General features: G+C 35.3%; 1 protein-coding gene across 8 annotated transcripts in view; it reads left to right on the forward strand.

Annotated features, from left to right (window-relative positions):
• The window catches only part of sema6d (semaphorin 6D), a 230,697-nt gene that overhangs the window by 74,789 nt on the left and 137,724 nt on the right, over positions 1-18,184 (forward strand). The window lies entirely within an intron of this gene.

Consider the following 18,184-nt stretch of genomic DNA (forward strand, 5'->3'; position numbering starts at 1 on the left):
ACAAATACAGCCAAAGGGAAATGGTATCACTCAGTGGATGGTCTGGCAAAGCTCATGAGACTAAACTGAGTTATCATTTAGATGTTAGTATGAGATTTTGTACCAGATATTTACCTTACAATTCCAAATAGGTTTAGGAATACAAATAGATGCAAATGACACGTTATGTTTGTTGACATGATATGTTTGTTGGTGGAAAGTTACACAGTTTTAATACATAGATTTGCAAAGTCTGAATCAGTTTTTTTTTTTTTCAATCTGAGATCTATAGAAAAAGTTTCACTGGTTTCATTTCACCAATATTGTAATAATGCTCATAAACATGAAATTCTTTGGCTTAAAGGCTCATGACATGGATACATTTTGCAATCATTTTCAGTGTTTGACACCAGATGAGTCACCTGCTCTTTCAACCATAAAGATAGACCTATTAAAAATGAATGAATCATCAAAAACTCATCAACCCCACTGTGTCTTTTTTGTCCACTACCTTCACCGGAATACTGTAGGTTGCCCAGGGAATGATCACTAGTAGCTCAAGAAATATATACATATATTTTGTGGGGAGACACAAAATAGAGGAAACTGTAGCTTTGGAGACGTAACAAAGATTCTGCTTGCCATAAGTCACCTATAGCTTTTGTCATCGCTGGTTCGAGTCCCGGCTGGGCCAGTTGGCGTTTCTGTGTGGAGTTTGCATGTTCTCCCTGTGTGGGTTTCCTCTGGGTGCTCTGGTTTTCCCCACAGTCCAAAGACATGTGCTGTAGGTGAATTGAATAAACTAAATTGGGCGTAGTGGGCAGCATGGTGGTGCAGTGGGTAGCAAAATCACCTCAGAGCAAAAAGGTTGCTGGTCCGAGCCTCGGCTGGGTCAGTTGGCATTTCTGTGTAGAGTTTGCATGTTCTCCCTGTGTTCATGTTGGTTTCCTCTGGGTGCTCTGGTTTCCCCCACAAGTCCAAAAACATGTGGTATAGGTGAATTGAGTGAACTAAATTGCCCATAGTGTATGTTTGTGAATGAGTTTGTATGGATGTTTCCCAGTGATGGGTTGGAGCTGAAAGGGCATCCACTGCGTAAAACATATGCTGGATAAGTTGGCGGTTCATTCCACTGTTGCGACTCCGGATTAATAAAGGGACTGAGCCACAAATAAAAATGAATGAATGAATGAAATTGGCCATTGTGCGTATAGATGTGTGTAGAGTGATGTTTCGTAGTATTGGGTTGCAGCTAGAAGGGCATCCGCTGTGTAAAGAATATGCGAGATAAGTTGGCGATTAAATCCGCTGTGGTGACCCCTGATAAATAAAGAAACTAAGCCGAAGGAAAATTGATGAACGAACCAACCATATATCTCAATAAAACGTTTAACCTTTTATTTAAAATGCACATTTTTAACTATTTGCCATAATGGGTTCATTGTTCATAATGGTGCATAATGGCGAGTACAGATGTTTAAAAAAATAAAAATCCTCACTTTAAAAGTTTTAAATTTAACTTGGTGAAGCCTGCAGAGTCTCTGACATTGCTTACCAGTTGTTTACAAGAATAATTTCTGACTCTCTTTTCAAGCATGGTACAGCTGTTATGGTTTTAATAAAAACTCAAATTAATGCCAAAATTACCATGAGTTGATGCGTGAAACCTCTGCAACCATCGTCAACTATGACATGCTTTGTTTCAATGAGATCAGCTGTTTAGAAATCCACATTGAAAGAGCAGTACAGCAGTCAGAGTACAATGGTAGAGTCCTGAAGACAAACCCAGAACAGAGCTGTCAAATGCAGAGCAGTCAAACAGCTGCAGCTTCATATTTAATAACACATCTGCTTCAGAACACCAGTAGCAATCACAGACACATTTGAAACACTTCACAGGGTGTTGATACTCATCAAGAATGAGCAATTATGGAAAACATTTATCGGCCATCGGCAAAACCTCTTGAGCAGCCTCTGTAATCTGCTGAGTTTGAAAGTGCAGGATTGATGCTCGGATGGGTTTTAATATGCAGTCAGTCCTACTCAATACAGCTGTCCGATGCCCACCCACCAGCTCAAACTTTAGATTTTAACGATGCCATCATTACAGCCAGAAACAGTGCAGTATTAATGGCCAATTATTGGTTCTCTGGGTAGAATCAAATAGAGTTTGCACATAAAGCTACTCGGCAGTGAAACCGGACAGCACTTGAAGGTCCTAAAGTTCACTGAAGCAGCGCAGATGGTGACCAGAGCAGCTAATTTTAACCTTTACTGCTTCTGCAGTCACAGAGGACAGGGCTATATGCCCATGTTTGGCACAAAGTATTTGATGATGACATTTTATGAGCGTAAACTTACATCCTTCAAATTCCTAAAAGTATTTATAATAATAATTTCTGAATTAAAAATGTATTTATATATTTTTGGGGATCATCATAATCTGTCTGTCTGTCCATCCATCATTTAATCTATCTATCTATCTATCTATCTATCTATCTATCTATCTATCTATCTATCTATCTATCTATCTATCTATCTATCTATCTATCTATCTATCTATCTATCTATCTATCTATCTATCTATCTATCTATCTATCTATCTATCTATCTATCTATCTATCTATCTATCTATCTATCTATCTGCCTAACTACCTTTGTATGTGAAAAAAAACATGTATATTGAGGAGTAGGGCTGCACGGTACATCAATTCAGCATTAATATTTCAATGTGTGTGTCCGCTATAGTCACATCACAGGGTATGTTGAGGGATTATAGTTGATCAGCACAACAATTGAGAATATATGAGATTTGTGAAGTCATTGCAAAGTATAACCATGACAGAGTGAAGCTTTATCAGTTGCATGTGTTCAAGAGGCATTTCAAGAAGCTTAAAGCAGTAAGGCACAAAAATGTTCAACATCTGAATTCTTTTATGAAGAATAATTTTACATAATTATTAATACAATGAAAACTATACAGTGTACATATTTTCAGTGTTGGGTGTAATGTTATAAGTAATGCACGTTACATAATAATAGTACTTTTCCAAAGTAACAAGTAATATAACGCATTACTTAAAAAATAAAAAGTAGCGGTTACTTTTTAACTTGCTTAATTGGCTTTTACAAAATAGATGGGAATAAAAATGACCTTAGTCAGGTTGAACCACACACTCAATGAGAGTGTGCTGCGAGGGAACAGACAGTCGGCTCGCACTAATCATCATTGGGTCTTTTTTTAGAGTGTACTGTTCTAGTAACTGAATAACTCGGGATATGGGTTTATTTTAAGTCAGAGGGGGTTTGTTAGTACTTACTGAAGACTCAAAATGTTCCATGACAACTTCACCTGAACCATAACCGGTTCACTTAAAAAATTCGATTAAAAACAAGTGATTAATTCGCGAATCACCCATCATCACTACAGACAGTCAGAAACGAAAACAATGGCAGGCTAGAGAATTACATTTTTGTAATATATTCTTGTTATTTTGAACTCATTGCAGAAAAAAAAGTGGATTTTCTTTAAGTGTAGATTATGTGCATGTAAAACTCTGCAAGAAACACAAACAAAACAAAAACTGTATGCAAAGCACTAAACCCGCACACCAACTTTAGCTAAACAATGACTGACTGACATCAGTTCATGTTCTCCAGGTAAAACAATTAATTCGACTAAACTTAAAATAAAGGTCATTGCTTTTATTGTTAATGATATGCAGCCACTGTCTACTGTAGAAGCAACTACGTTTTGTAATTATAGTAAGATTTTTTTCTCACATTTCGTCACCTTGGAATTATGAGGTTCTATCTGCGTTCTGAATGATTTTGAGATATTGAGCTTCAAAGTTTTTGCATATAGCAAACAATGGCGATGCAGTGGCGCAGAAGGTAGTGCTGTCGCCACACAGCAAGAAGGTCGCTGGGTTGCTGGTTCGAACCTTGGCTCAGTTGGCGTTTATGTGTGGAGTTTACATGTTCTCCCTGCATTCAAGTGAGTTTCTTCTGGGTGCTCCGGTTTTCCCCCACAGTCCAAAGACATACGGTACAGGTGAATTGGGTAGGCTACATTTTTCTTTGTGTGTGTGTGTGTGTGTGTGTGTGTGTGTGTGTGTGTGTGTGTGTGTGTGTGTGTGTGTGTGTGTATGTTTCCCAGAGATGGGTTGCGACTAGAAGGGCATCCGCTGCGTAAAAACGTGCTGGATCAGTTGGTGGTTCATTCCGCTCTGGCGACCCCAGATTAATAAAGGGACTTTATTAAGCCGACAAGAAAATGAATGAATGAATGAATGAATGAATAGCAAACAATATGTGTGTAACATTTTTTATATATATATATAAAAAGTCTTAAAATGTAAACAACATCCCATAATGTAAATAAGTCGTCATTCAATAAGAATATGCCAGTAGCTCAATTTTGACAAAAATGTCAGACAGAACCTTATAATTCTAAGGTGACTATTTTTTAAGGCCACGTGAAGCCATTTATTCAATGTATAAAGCTCAAATATTTATTTTGTTTTGGGGATTTTTTTTAGCATCTTATAGTTAATTTTGTTATCAAACATTTTAAAGGTGAAAAATCTGTTTTTCCTCTAATATAAATTATTATTTTATGTTAATACTTCTAGGCATTATTGCAGTCTTTATCTCATTGGACAGTGAATTTTCTTAACTAATAACATAAAATGTACAAAAGTACCAAACACATTACATGCGTTCATTAATTTGTATATACAACATGTACTGTATAGCTCTGGGCTCAGAAAGTTCTCAAAATATAATTTTAGCCTACATTTTTTAAAGGAAAATGAAGGTGTAGGTTATATATGTTAAATGCAGAGCTACTCTATTTAAAAAAAGGTGAAAAAATGTGTCAGCCAGGTAAGAAATAGTAACTTAAAAGTAACACAACACATTACTTTTAATAAAAAGTAGCTAAGTAACGCAATTAGTTAGTACTTTTTGGGGGAGTAACTCAGTATTGTAATGTACTATGTTCATTATTCAATTTCTGTACCTGAATACTGTTTGACTCTTCAGAAACCATAAAGCACTTTTCCTTTCTTTTGTTTTTCTTTGCTCTATTATATTTATTCTTGCTTGCAATTTGTAGAAATTTTTTATACAAGATTCACACACTTACAAAATAAATCCAATCAATCTAAATTCAATAATTTTGCCAAATAGAGCTATTCAAGGCATCTGGGGAAATTGTATTCATATCACAATGTCAGACTTTTCCAATATCACGAGGCCCTATTGAGGAGTAAAAAGTTCCCAGTTAGGAAATAAATGTTACTCCCAGTTAATTTGAGGGCTCTTTTTTTTTCAGACTCAGAAATTCTGACTCTGCATTGCTCTTGTCCGTTCATCGCACAAACACAATCATTCCAATATGACTTGAAGGCAGCAATACTGTCAGTTCTGCTAGGTCTAATCTAAAATGGCAGGTCAGTGCAGATTACAGGCTTCAAAATTGAACAGTGGTTATGAACTGCTATGATGCTCAGTTGGCTTTTAAGCGGTTCGCTTGACGTTTGGATGGGTCTCAACGGGTGGGTGGCTTTCTTTCTTTGGCAGATTCAACATTTGTTTGAGTACCAAGCAAGGGTCTTAGTGGATGAGTAGGAAGCCATGTGTCGTGAGGGTCACCAGGGGTCAGAAGTGCTGTTTGGCCTGGAGATCCTCAAAGGAGAACCGGCTGTGGGGTTCATATGGCTGATCAATCAAGAAACTGCAGGGTAAAAGATTTAGTGAGTTATGTGACCATAGCCAACTCATTATGTTTTTTTTTTTTTTTTTGTCTTTTTCTGAAGCTGAGTAACATTTAGTTTTCTTAGTTTGTTTTAATTTGGACCAAAGAAAAAAAAAAAAGTTTTAAATAAATACAGGGAATTGACACCACCGTTGGTTTTAATTGACAATTCGACCTATATCTGACAACTGTAAAAAAAAAAAATATATATATAAAAAAATAAAATTACACTTCCTAACTGTCCACATTTTAGGGTAGGGCTTGGCAATATGGCAAAAATTCTGTCTATTTTAACGATAACGATAACTATTTTGATATCAGTTCATTATCTTGGAATTAAAAGGTTCTATTTACATTCTTAATGATTTTGAGATATCGAGCTTCAAAGTTTTTGCATTCCATATAGCAAACAATATGTGTATAATAGTTTTCTTTCATACACTAAAATGACAGAGCCCCTAAATGTACTCTAAATTATTAAAAATAATCTCTTAAATTTGCAGATTAGAGTAAAAAAAAAAAAAAAAAAACAGGGTAAATGCAGATAGAAACTTCTAATACAAGAAAAAGTCATTTTCTACTTGCAATTATAAGGTTCTCACTGGCATATTATTAATTGAAGCACTACTTTTCAAAAAATATACTTCAAAAAATCTGTCTGCTTATTAATTTAATAAAAAAAATAAAAAAAAATAAATGGTGTTATAACAATATGTTGATGCTGAAGAAAGTATTTTCTTGTTTAAATTAGGGATACCAGGCTGTGCTAAATATTTTGTTCAATGCAGATGTTAATTTTATGTAATTAATATGGTCATATTTGATGAATTATATGCTTGAATTATTAAATTATATGCCCCATGAGTTAAATTAAGTATTTGCCCTTCATGGCTTTCAAATTTAATGACTTAAAAAACAAACAATGAGCAAATGAGTTGTTTAACAAAGTTTAATAAACACTGATAAATGCTGCACTGACCAAATATACACAAATTAAAAAATTCACATTTAATATTATAATATTTAATAACTGTTTCTTTTTCAACAATGTAAAATATAACATTTAATCTGAATGTCAAAAATGCTTCTAAATCATCACATTTACGCATCTTTCCAGTTTTCATCTCCAATTTTGTGTTGTGCCGCATTATTAGGTCGACTCTGATTTTGTGTTTCTTTTTGGTCTTTCCTGCTGTCAAAAGAGCAGGAAAGAACAGGGAAATGACAAAGAAAGCTGATCCTGATTGGTCCTTATGCATGCATTCGAAATGCTGATTGGCTCACAGAAAAAAGTTAGAATTCGGCTTCGTAGATAAAACCTTTTTTTTTTTTTTTTTAAATGAGTCTTGAAACATAAACTACTTCTAAAAAAAACATCACATAATGTAAATAAGTTGTCATTTAATAAGAATATGTGAATAACTCAATTCTGACAAAAATGTCAGATGGAAATTTAAATCTGGAAGCATTAACAACTCGTCACGTTAGCATTATAAAATAGTATCTCAACAATGACTGAAGTGCAAAAAATAGAGGGTTCATTAAATGTCATAACATATTTAACCGATCAAATCTCTAATATCAACACACTTTAGATTCCAGTTGTTGCACATTTCTGCTGTGGAATTGGCTCTTAGATCAATATAGAATAAAAAAGTCCAAAGTTTATTATTGTTATTGACATCAATTTTATCGCGATTCAATTTAATATCGATTATCAACTTAACCCTATTTTAAGGTTACATTTTAACAAACATATAAGTAGATTTAAATTTAAAATTATTTTCAAACTTCCTATCTAAAATGTGTTAGATCGCCCATGGGGGCTGGCTGCAGTACAAGACATAAAGCCTGGCTTTTCCATCTTACCAAATAAGACTTAAACCAAAATTGGAAAAAAATTATTACACCTGCATTAACATGTCCCGAAAGTTGGTCAATTAAGGCACTGGTTATTATGCTGATATAGGTTCAGATCTTCATTTTTGTAAACAGTATTGACCAGTAATTTAATTGGCCAGTAATTTAATGCTATAGAAAAAGTTTAACAGTTGTGATTGACAGCTTCTCTAAGCAGAGCATTGGAGCTTTGGAAGGAGATTGAAGTATCAGTGTTTGATTTCTCTGTTATTTTACCATGATAAAATGAGTGTTTCAGCTGTAGACTATACTTTTTGACCTACAGGATTTGATGGACAACTGTTTATTTGTTAAAGTGTGGGCTTTATCTTGGTTGTTTGCTGATACGTTAGCCATGATGGGGAAAATACAGGTGATCGGTATCTAGCAGTAATTCTTTTAATGGGTTTGAAATAATTTAGAAAGACAAAACTAATGTTAACCTGTCCACATTAATTTCCTGTAACATTATTTAAAACTGATTTACAGGACATTCAGTTCTGATTTACAGTTTCTGACATTCAGTTTGTCAACACACAATACATTATATAACAAAGATCTGTAAATGGGCTGCATGATGGCGCAGTGGGTACATATTTTGCCTCACAGCAAGAAGGTTGCTAGTTCAAGCCTCGGTTGGGTCAGTTGGCGTTTCTGTCTGGAGTTTGTTCTTCCCATGTTCGTGTGGGTTTCCTCCGGGTGCTCTAGTTTACCCCACAAACCCAAAAATTTGTGATATGTGAATTTAGTAAACTAAATTGTCCGTAGTGTATTTGTGTGAATGAGCGTGTATGGATGCAGTGGTGGATTGCCGCTGTAAGCGCATCCCCTGCGTAAAACATATGCTGAATAAGTTGGCGATTCATTCCGCTGCAGAGACCCCAGATTATTAAAGGTACTGAGCTGAAAAGAAAATGAATGAATGTCATTTACTGTTGGCTTTTTATTTGAAAACACCTAATAAACATTAAAATGTTAATTCGTGGTTCCATCCCAAAGAGGGAAGAAAACAATTTCCTGAACGCTCGCGCTCAATCTGCCCAGTTGGTAGAATGAACTCCCTAACTGCATCAGAACGGCAGAGTCACTCGCTGTCTTCAAAAAGCGAATAAAAACTCAACTATTTAGTCTCCACCTTCCTTACTAATATGCAATTCCTTCTCACTCCCCCACAAAATAAAAATAAAAAAAAAATTAAAAAATTTACTAATGTTTTGCTTCTCACACTTTTTTTACATACCTGAAACTTGCCTACAGCACTTATTCATTGTTGCTCTTATAGTTGTGTAAATTGCTTCCTTGTCCTCATTTGTAAGTCGCTTTGGATAAAAGTGTCCGCTAAATGACTAAATGTAAATGTAATTCCCGATCTGCCAAATATAATTAAGGCATTGAATAAACCAAATGAAAACAGTCAAGGAAAAAAAAATATTAACAATGTACAAGCAAGTTGCTGTATTAATAGGCCTACTGCAAGGTTTATTGTACAAATACCTGTCATTAGGCATTTTGCATTTAAGGCATTTAATAAAAAAAGGCCAAGTCACGTCGTCCATATTTTTTAGTCATTAATTGCGATAAACTATGTTATTGATATATATATATATATATATATATATATATATATATATATATATATATATATATATATATATATATATATATATATATATATATATATATATATAATTTAATTAAAATATAATTAAATTAAAACATAATTATAAAATATAATAAATTATAATAAATTATAAGTAAAATATTTAAAATATAATTAAAATATTCTTACTATTAAAATATTATGTGTTCTTTAGAAGAGTGAACTTGCGCATATATATATATATACTTATGCAATGAGATTAATTGACTCTACAAGTGTAAGATGTGCTCAATAAAAGAAATGAAAGTGATTTGACATCATCTTTTCAAAATTAACGTTGCCCTCAGGTTCAGTTTGATGAAAATGAGTTAAAATAGCACAGTTTAAATAAGTGGAAATGTGTCATAATTTACACCAGTGATTTATTTTATTTTATTTTTTATGAGTGTAGCCGACTGTCAAAACTGATAGTAAAAGTTAAAGGCTTGTTTTACTGAGCTTTCGTGTTCTCAAAGAGGCTCAAAGATTAGAATCAACCCAGATTTACAGTTCTGCTCTTTGGGAAGCATCCAAACAAGACAGCCATATTAAACTTGAAGACAAAAGGACAATAACCTTACAAATCCAATTTATATTTAAACAAAACCAGTAAATCGGGGAAGAGACGTTATCGTTTATCTTTATTCCGTATACTCTGCACTCAATTAAACCTGATACAAAGTCCAAGGTTCTTTAGGAGACATTTGTAAGCTTTTATGACCCCAAATTCCGCCCAACTGTCTAAGGCCTTCAGTGAACTCACATTATACCTCTTACCCATTAAAATTAATTTAGTTTAGCGTGACCGCAGCCCCACCGAGAGCCCTGTGGGTGTATGAACAGTGAGTGTGTTGGGGTGATCAGGGGTCAGGGGAAATTTCCTGGCACTGACTGCAGACGGGCCCTCAATGCTGTTCTGAGCAGTAAACGGCCCTCAGAATGCTGTTTAGGGTTAGTCACTGGCGTCGTTTCAGCAGCAGGAGATCTATTAAGACCCTCCAAGGAAGGCGGATTTATATAAACACACACTCGCCAGTGTTATTACTGATCTTCTGTAAAAAATACTACTAGGAAAGTATCATTTAAAACAGTTACTTCATGAAAATAAAAAATAAAAAAACACTTTAAAAAAAGAAAATTCTAACAATATTTACTTATTTTAAACCATTATGGGCTTCTTTCTTTTGTTGAACACAAAAGAAGATATTTTGAAGAAAGCTGAAAACCTGTAACAATTGACTTCCATAGTATTTGATTATCCTGCTATGGAAATTGATGGTTACAGGTTTTCAGCTTTCTTCAAAATATCTTCTTTTGTGTTCAATATAAGAATAAAATGCAGAAATGTTTGGAACCACTAAAGGGTGAGTAAATAGTGATAAAATTGAACTGTCCCTTTAATTCAGCAATAGAAATGTGAATGGCAACAGAGTGTACAATAGAATACAAAGTGACTCTTTGAACTGATGGGGAAGCTTGGCTCATGAATATTAATTATATGAGGTGACATTCACCCAGTAATCCCAACTGATTTGCTCAAAGACAGACATTGGTAAGAAGGCGTTAGCCATGGTAGGATTAAGGCTTACTGCGTGTCTTTTTTTTTAATCCTTCATCAGTGAAACTGCTTGGTGAAAAGGCAGTTATTTTACTCAATTAGTTGCAAGGCGAGAGTCAAACTTGCTAACAGGATGGTACTGAAAACTCCTATTTTATGGTTGTTTAAATAAAGAACAAAAGAGAGAAGAAAAAAAAAAAAAAATATATATATATATATATATATATATATATATATATATATATATATATATATATATATATATATATACACATATACACACATATATACACACACACACACATATATATATATATATATATACAGACACACACACACACACATATATATATAGTGGTCAGCAATATATATATATATGGGTGTGTGTGTGTGTGTGTGTGTGTGTGTGTGTGTGTGTGTGTGTGTGTGTGTGTGTGTGTGTGTGTGTGTATATGTATATATATATATATGTATATACATATATAGTGGTCAGCAATTAGAACATTTTCTTCTGACAGATTGGATCACTTACATACATGTTTGTTTGTTTGTTTGTTGTTTCATTTAATTTATTTATTTATGCATTTATTTATTTGATTGTTTGTTTATTTATTTGTTTGTTTGTTTGTTTATTTATTTATTTATTTATTTATTTATGTTTTAATTAATAATTGTATCTTATTACAATTTAATTGAATTACATTAATTATTTTATTATTGTTTTATTTTATTTGCATTAACTTATTTATTTCATTTTAATGTATTCATTTTATTGTTCATGTATTTAATTAGTCTAATCTATTCAAACTATTTATACATTTTTATAAATTTTATTTATAAATGAATTAATTTGAAAAGAAAATTAATGAATAAATAATTTTATTTATTTATATGTATTTATAATTTATTTGCATTGCATTCAGTTTTGTTGTTGTTGTTGTTGCATTAAATTGAATCATTACAGTATTAATTTGACATTGTATTAATAATAATAAGAGAAAGAAAATGAAGATGTTCACAAGCAACATACTTATAATGTTCATTACACATACAAAAAGCTATACTTTGCCTTCATGGCATGCACAGCATGGAAAACATTGGCTTATGATGCAAAACAATACTGATTTGTTTATCATTTTCAGCCCATTGTGTGTCTGTGACATATTCAAATAATTAGATTTTGCAATACCACAACGTTCAACATCACAGATGTGAAAATAAGTTGGCAACACTCAAAATACACTCACCGACCACTTTATTAGGTACGCCTTACTAGTACCGGGTTGGACCCCCTTTTGCCTTTAGAAATATCTTAATCTTTCGTAGCATAGATTCAACAAGATACTGGAAATATTCCTCAGAGATTTTGGTCTATATTGACATATGGCACGTTATCCTGGTGGAAGTAGCTATCAGAAGATGGGTACACTATGGTCATAAAGGGATGGACATGGTCAGCAACAATATTCAGGTAGGCTGTGTCATTGACAGGATGCTTAATTCGTACTAATAGACCCAAACTGTGCCAAAAAAATATCCCCCACATCATTACACCACCACCAGCAGCCTGAACTGTTGATACAAAGCAGGACGGATCCGTGCTTTCATGTTGTTGATGCCAAATTCCGACCCTACCATCTGAATGTTAAAGCAGAAATTGAGACTCATCAGACCAGGCAACCTTTTTCCAATCTTCTGTTGTCACGGGAGTGGGACCTGGTGTAGTCTTCTGCTGCTGTAGCCCATCCGCCTCAAGGTTTGATGTGCCGTGCGTTCAAAGATGCTCTTCTGCATACCTCAGTTGTAATGAGTGGGTATTTAAGTAGCTGTTGCCTTTCTATTAGCTTGAACCAGTCTGGCCATTCTCCCATTTTCACCCACAGAACTGCCGCTCGCTGGAAATGTTCTGTTTTTCAGACCATTCTCTGTAAACCCTAGAGATGGTTGTGCATGAAAATCCCAGTAGATCAGCAGTTTCTGAAATACTCAGACCATCCCATCTGGCACTTACAACCATGACATGTTCAAAGTCTCTTAAATCACCTTTCTTCCCAAATTTAATGGTCGGTTTGAACTGCAGCAGACCGTCTAGACCAGGGGAGGCCAATCCTGTTCCTGGAGATCTACCTTCCTGCAGATTTCAGTTGCAACCCTTATCAAACACACCTGTCTGTAATTATCAAGTGGATTTCAGGTCCTAATTAATTGATTCAGGTGGGTTTGATCAGGGATGAATGAATGAGTGAGGGGATTAAAGAATAAGGGAATGAGTGAGTTAATCAGTGATTGAGTGAGTGGATGAATGAATGAGTGCGGGGATTAAAAATAAGGGAACGAGTGAGTGAATCAGTAATTGAGTGAGTGGATGAATGAATAAGTAAGGGGATTAAAGAATGAGTGAGTGAATCAGTGATTGAGTGAGTGGATGAATGAATGAGTGAGGGGATTTAAGAATAAGGGAATGAGTGAGTAAATCAGGTGGGTTTGATCAGGGTAGGAGCTAAACTGTACAGGAAGGTAGATCTCCAGGAACAGGATTGAGCACCCCTGGTCTAGACCATGTCTACATGCATAAATGCATTGAGTTGCTGCCATGTGAATTGCTGATTAGAAATTTGTGTTAAAGAGCAGGTGTACCTAATATAGTGGCCGGTGAGTGTATACATGTAAATGCATGATCAAGAGAAGAAAAAAAAAATGACAACCAATAAACCTGAAACTACTGGCATTCTTACTGCTGACTGACATCCTTTTTTAATACCAAAACTACTATTAAAATAATAAAATTCTGTTTAACTTTACTTTTTTCTAACCTGTTTGACTGTCTTTCTTCTGTTGAACACAAAAGAAGATATAAAAAATAAAAAAAAACTGCAAAGCTGTAAGCATATTTGTTTTTCCTATAGTCAATGGTTAAAGATTTCCATCTTTGTTCAAAATATCTTCTTTCGTGTTCAGATGAACACAAAACCCTTGATGATGAGTAAATGTTCATTTTATTGGATGAACTAACCCTTTTAACATTATTTAGACATAGACCTCTATAAAAGAATGATAGATGGTTCATTGTGTTCAGGTTTGTATAACAAGGCAGAGAGTCTAGATCTGATTTAATAAAACCCCCGAGTTGTACTACAACAGTACATTATGCATACGTGCGTGTGGTATTTAGAATGAGTCATCTGCTGACGTGAGTCTAAAGTGGTACCTTTCTCCGCTGACGCATATGAGAGAGTCTATGCACCGAGGAAGAGTGATGTCATCGCTTCATTTGAATTATGAAATAGAGGACATGACAAAGGACACAAGTGGACTGACACACCTTCTGTTGTTCAACATATGCTGTGATGTTTTTTTTTTTTTTTAAGTGATTTAATGTCCACGTGGAGAGGTGTGTCTGAGTTGATCAAACGTGGATTAAATAGAGAGTGACATAAACATTGATCCTGCGCCGCTTTGATCAGATCACACTGACACCACGGATAAATGAGATGAACTTCAGCCTTTGAACTAAACCTCACCAATACCCCATCGCTAATCACTATACCACACACAAACGCACAGGGGAGGACCACCAAATGTCGGGGGCCGGTCACACAACCAACACAACAGCACAACTGCTCAATAAACACACAAGACTGATTTATTTTCACTGTTATTTGTGGAATTTAATTTCACTTCTTTATTCTTTTTTCTGAGGGTTAAAAAGAAACTATTTGGCCCAATTCTATTTTTGTACCCCTACTCCTTCCCCTTGGCCCTTACAACAGAGGGTTAAGGGGAAGGGCTTCAAAATTTACTCCTAAGAATTGGGACAGCACTACAGCACCTGCACATGTCATCATATGTCAATGCGATATATGCTTCATATGCTTCACTGCTGTAGTTATTCCAGTTGTGCTATTTTTTGGTATTTATCTTTAAGAAATCACTGAAGGCATATATTATGTTATCATAATCTAATGTGGCAATAAGATCGTAACTGTGTATTTACACAGTGGTCATATTCATCTATGTAAACACACAAAAACAAAATTAACATTATAGCAGACACTGTAAAAAGCTCATTCTCAGCCACTAGACGTTACTGACAGGGTGTCATCGAGTGTCAGAATGTTGTGGGACTGCTGTAGAGGAGTTATTATTAAGGATTAGAGATTGCAAAATGTAGCATTTTTTGGCCTTTTTTTTTTTTTTTTTTTTTTTTAAAGCATGACAGTAAAACACGAACACGGCTATGATTATATTAAAACATGTTTTTGTTTGTCATAAAAATGTGTGGGTCTCCTTACTTCCGGGTTTAGCTGGTGTTCATTCATTAATTTTCTTGTCGGCTTAGTCCCTTTATTAATCCGGGGTCGCCACAGCGGAATGAACCGCCAGTTTATCCAGCACATTTTTAAGCAGCGGAATCCCTTCAAGCCGCAACCCATCTCTGGGAAACATCCACACACACACACACACTCATACACTATGGACAATTTAGCCTACCCAATTCACCTGTACCACATGTCTTTGGACTGTGGAGGAAACCGGAGCACCCGGAGGAAACCCACGCGAACACAGGGAGAACATGCAAACTCCTCTCAGAAACGTCATCTGAGCTGAGGTTCGAACCAGCGACCTTCTTGCTTTGAGGCCACAGCACTACCTACTGCGCCCTTTAGCTGGTGTATTCTGGGAAATTTTCTTACCCCTTGGTTTCGAGTGTGGTCCTGAAAAATTTTTGTTCGAAGGGTTATTCACCCCTTCCCCTTATCCCTACATCCTTAAGCTAAAGAGAATTGGGACACCCCTACCCTTTGGCATGCACGTGCAAAACAAGGGGGAAGGGCTAAAAGGTAGAATTGGGGGGAAGGGGGAAGGTAGAATTGGGATTGGGCCTCAATATACCATACTCAATATTTACTATTAACAAAAAAAATATGTATCACTTATTATGGGGCGGTCATTCCACTGTGGCGACCCCAGATTAATAAAGGGACTAAGTTGAAAAGAAAATGAATGAATGAATAATCATGTGGGTTTCCTCTGGGTGCTCTGGTTTCCTCCACAGTCCAAAGACATGCACTATAGGTGAATAGGTGAGTGTATGGGTGTTTCCCAGTACTGGGTTGTGGCTGGAAGTGCATCCACTGCGTAAAACTTATAGCTGAGTAACTGGCGGTTCATTCTGCTGTGGTGACCCCTAATAAATAAGAGACTAAAATGAAGGAAAATCAGTGTTGGGCAAGCTGCTTGACAAATGTAGTGAGCTAAGCTATTAGCTACTCTACTTAAAACATAGCTTAACTACACTAAAAGCTACCCCTGGGAAATGTAGCAAGCTAAGCTAAAAGCTACATGGCAAAAGTAGCTTAGCTAAGCTATTTTTACAATTTTCATTTCTAAATCGAAGCAACTTCTATTCAAGTCAATCATATCTTAGTGATAATTAAAACTGCCAATGAAACATATGACGCTTAAAAGTTCAGTTACTTACTGTAAAATATTATGCTGTGCTAAACAGAAACAAATTACAGTATATAATAGCTTAAACAAAAAATCTAATAAAAGCAAGTGTTACACATTTAAAATACTATAGGAATTTAAAGTAAAAGAAATATTTTGGAAAAAACATTATATTATAATGTCGGTGCCGTCATTTATTGATCTGCAATTTGTCAATGTAGCTTGTGTGGATGCTACTGCGCTACTTGACTAATAAAAAAAAAGAAACTGAAAAACTATTTGATTTAGAAAGTAGCGACACTACCGCCACACTACTGAGGAAAATTAATGAATGATATATCACTAATAACACACACACACACATACACATAAGTTAGCATCTGTGTCATTAAACACTTTTTCTTACTCTGTTTTGTATCATATTATGGTGTTTTCACAGAAAACTTTCAGGGTTTTTGCTGAATAAGTCTGGTTGGCATCAGAGTTTGCTCGCTTCTTTCACAGGACTCCAATTCTGCTCTTTGAGGGTCACCTCCATGCAGAATTTAGCTTCAAACACACAATTAGTTGTATTTTTATTAGTTTTTTTTCTGAACTTTGGTGGACACAAGCAAAATCACATTCAAATCTGAGTGGTTTAAACCCCAGAATAGTGCAAGAGCTCAAGCTAGAGGTATTGGTTTTGTTTTAAAGGTGACATAAGATACATTTTTCATGTTTGTAGATTTTTTTTTTAAGTTCTTCTGTGTCGGCCAGCTCAGACAAGCTGAAAAGAAAACAGCATCAGTGTTTTTATGTTCCATAATTGGCCTGTTTAAATGTTGTGCTAACTACAACTAGTTACTTCTTGACATGTGCTCACCTCCAAGCAAACTATGGACTCTGCCCTTTTTCACCTCTTTTTATAAACAGATAGCAAAGTAGCTAACTATTCATTTATTCATTTTCTCTTTGGCTCTTCGGAATTAACCGCTAACTTATCCAGCACGATTTATGAAGCGGATGCCCTTCAAGCTGCAACCCATCACTGGGAAACACCCATACACTTTCATTCACACACATACACCGCAGACAATTTAGCTCACCAAATTCCCCTGTATTGTACATGTCTTTGGATTTGTGGGGGAAAACGGAGGAGCTGGAGAAATTCCACGCGAACACAGGGTGAATATGCAATGTCAACTGATCCAGGTGACATTGCTACCCACTGCGCCACCACGTTGCCCCATGGCTAACGCCATTTTTTTTGTTTAAACAATGGAGCAATCTTGTCATGCAGTTTGCTGTGTATTTGGATATAACGTTTGAGGCCTACAGGTGCCCTTACACAGAATCCCAGGTTAAGAATAGGCAACAGTGAAATTGAATATTTTATAATAAAAGAATATCCCTGCAGCAGTGGGTGAAAATTAGTTGTTTGTGCAAAACATTTTGCCAGACTGCTTTATTACCTGGACAATAGAAAGCTGGACTCACATCAAAATGGCATTTTAAGGATGTAGCTGATTGTTCCAAAAGTAACATAATTAATTTGTGCTCGATTGGTTAGCAAACTCCAGCTTCTGTTCAATCTTATTTAGAATCAGATCATCTTGCTTTCATGTGCAGAGCTGTGTTTGTCAGTGTGTAGAGCATATTTTATTTTCAGATATACTATAAATGTTTGTTTGAATACATTTTCCATTGATAATGGTGGCTGGAATGTCAAGAAATGATTAATTGTTCATTCATTCATTATCTGAGGTCACTACAGCAGAATGAACTGCCAACTATTCCAGCACAAGTTTTATGCAGCGGATACCCTTCCAGCCACAACCCAGTACAGGGAAACACCCATACATACTCATTTACACACTCTAACATTAATTCATTTATCTTCTTTTCGGCTAAGTCCCTT

The sequence above is a fragment of the Danio rerio genome, chromosome 18 (assembly GCF_049306965.1).
Source record: "Danio rerio strain Tuebingen ecotype United States chromosome 18, GRCz12tu, whole genome shotgun sequence".
Classification (NCBI taxonomy): Eukaryota; Metazoa; Chordata; class Actinopteri; order Cypriniformes; family Danionidae; genus Danio; species Danio rerio.